General features: G+C 50.3%; 1 protein-coding gene across 1 annotated transcript in view; it reads left to right on the top strand.

The window, feature by feature from the left end:
* Positions 1-89, top strand: part of LOC125957221 (importin subunit alpha-7) — a 3,796-nt gene extending 3,707 nt beyond the window's left edge. Inside the window, exon 8 of the mRNA XM_049689776.1 lies at positions 1-89. This exon is cut by the window's left edge and continues 1,344 nt beyond it. The gene's annotated coding sequence lies outside the window, so the exon portion shown is untranslated.
* Positions 90-2,500: the final 2,411 nt, after the last annotated feature.

Raw genomic sequence — 2,500 nt, 5'->3', positions numbered from 1 at the left:
GACCGTTTTCATGAGATTTCAAAAATTGTGTGAAATCGTAAAACCAAACTAAATTAACAATAATAAAAAAAGAAAAGTACTATCCATCATTTAGCTGCTGCGCGTTCTTGCGCCGTGTTTCTACCAATTAAAACCATTTATTTCGATTGTGTGTTCCTCCGAATCTCACAGACGATGTCATACATGTCTTCTAGGACACTCCGGTGTCCTAGGAGTCTTACGAAATATAAATCCTGCCCTATTAAAGAAAAACAATAAAGCCCCCCAGACCGGAACGAAATCACTCCTGTCGATCATGCAATCCGGCGGTTTCCTTCTCCACTGCACTCAATTTGTCCCACTCAGCGGCCAGATTCAACACCGGGCGGCCCATCAATCGCAGCAGCTGCTGCACGTAGATCCGCTTCGTGGCCATGTCCTTCTTCAGCTGCTGGTTCTTGGCCGCCTCCTCGCGGAACTCTTCACGCAGCAGATCCTGCAGGACGCGCAGCTTGGCACGGCTGATGCGCGCCGACAACGTGTTACGCTGTCGCTTGACCATCTCGGCCGGTGAACAGCTTCCCGAGGGGCTTTCGAACCGGCGGACCATGTTCTCGTTGTACCGTAACGTCACTTCCAGTTCGTCCTGGATTGAGACGGCCGAAAGTTCCGTTGGTCGTCGATTGAAGCTGTAGGGCGAGAAGCGAATCTGTTTTGCTGTGTTCGAGGATGCCAACGATAGGCCCGGAGAGTTGGAACGATTTTTGGAAGATCTTCTGCTGCTGCTGCTGCTGCTACCGGCGCTACTGCTGCTGTCTAACGAATGTCCTTGTGGCTCGACGGTGTGGAAGGGCAGGAAGGGACTGGTGCACGGAGAGTTTAGCTGGCACTCGTCGATGATTAGTCTACCATCATCTTCATCCTGCTCTTCGTCCACATCTAGCTTCATTTTCATACAGCTGGCCATCTGTCCGGAAGATCCCGGCGGTGATCCTGGTGCCTCGTGGTCTGCATAATGTGAATCCGGCGGAGATAGGGGTGCCACGGGAACGGTCACATTGCTCACCGCCTGCTGCAGCTGCTGCTCCTGCTGGGTTGATGCTAAGATGCGCATGGCTTCCTGGCAGTATTTCTGGAATACCGTATTGAGCTGCAGCAGCTGTAGCTGATAGTTGATGTTCGATTGTGCGTTGCTCGGACTGGTCGAGCTGGACGATTTTAGCATCGCTTCTTGGCTCGCAAACAATTGCTGCAAGAAGGAATCCATTGCGAATGGTTTCGGAACACCAGAAAACGGACACTGTTTGCACTGAGCACGGTCGGTGTGTGTTAGCAGGATAACGGTTCGATCGCTTCTGTTGCCCAATTGGTGACCTTCAACGGTCTTTTAAAGTCGCTGCCGAGGATCACTTTACCCCCGGTTCGGTACGCAAGGTAGGAAAGAAGAGGTTCCAGGGTACAACAGGTACAACACAACACGAGATCGAGATCGTCTCCTTCTGCTACCTACTCCGGCTGGCGTCGTTGGTTTCGTTGCAAACGCTCTGCAATCTGACCGTTACTACCTCCACCCCACTAGGTATGAATTGTAGAAGTCGCTCTTACGCAGGCAAGCGCAATATGCAGGCCCGAGTTGACCGTTGTAACCGTTCCGGGGTAGTGGAGCCCGATACCAAGGTAAGGTAGCTGAGCGTCTTGTCGATCGTGGTCCTGGAGTGGAGTAGTTGGGAAATGAATTTGCAAAACCCGATCGCGTTGCCATGGGGTTTTACGTGTGCTTAGCAACAGCGCGCCTACTGCCACATTGAACCTTTCGAACAGAAATTTATAACGTGCCCAAAAATGTCCTTTGATGTCCTTTGCTCGAGGATGCTGTTCGCGATCGGTCCGCTATTTTTGACTGTTTGCATTACATTTCGGATCGGATTATCGGACTTTCTTTTGCGTGGCACAATTATGCAAATTAACATTCATGCAGCTATTTTTTGGGGGTCTAAGATTGCACTCGGCGAAATGTGTTTATTCATGCTGAAATGTCGCTCTACACAACGCCTCTTTCTCTGCTCAAGCAAACAGCAAGTTAACATCTAACTACGCATCTAGTAGGGTATAGTGTGCTTACGGACCCCACAAAACTACTAGGCCCCCTCTATTCTCCCCCTTCTAGGTCCAGATTGCACATCCAATACTTTGCATTTCGATGAGATGATTCGGTTAGATAGCTAGAGAATAGTGTGTATGGTGGACCCACCCCCTCGCCTCACACCCAGAGGCAACCGGAAGCGCGCCTTCTTCCGTCGTCCTGCTGCTGCTGCTGCTGCTGCTGTGCATATGTATCCTTTTTCTGCTTGCCTAGGGCTTGCACATAATGTACAATGGCTACATAGTTTGTCGTATCGCGCGCATACGGCGCGCATATCGCATCATTTACATACAATTAAAGGCCACAGTTTGGTAATTTTTGTTCGAAGTACGAACACTAGACGCAACGATCCGCCGTTTGTGCGCGTGGTTTTTGTTT

The sequence above is a fragment of the Anopheles darlingi genome, chromosome 3, assembly GCF_943734745.1.
Source record: "Anopheles darlingi chromosome 3, idAnoDarlMG_H_01, whole genome shotgun sequence".
Classification (NCBI taxonomy): Eukaryota; Metazoa; Arthropoda; class Insecta; order Diptera; family Culicidae; genus Anopheles; species Anopheles darlingi.
Note: the sequence above shows the minus strand (reverse complement) of the source record. Positions and strands in the feature narration are given on the sequence as shown.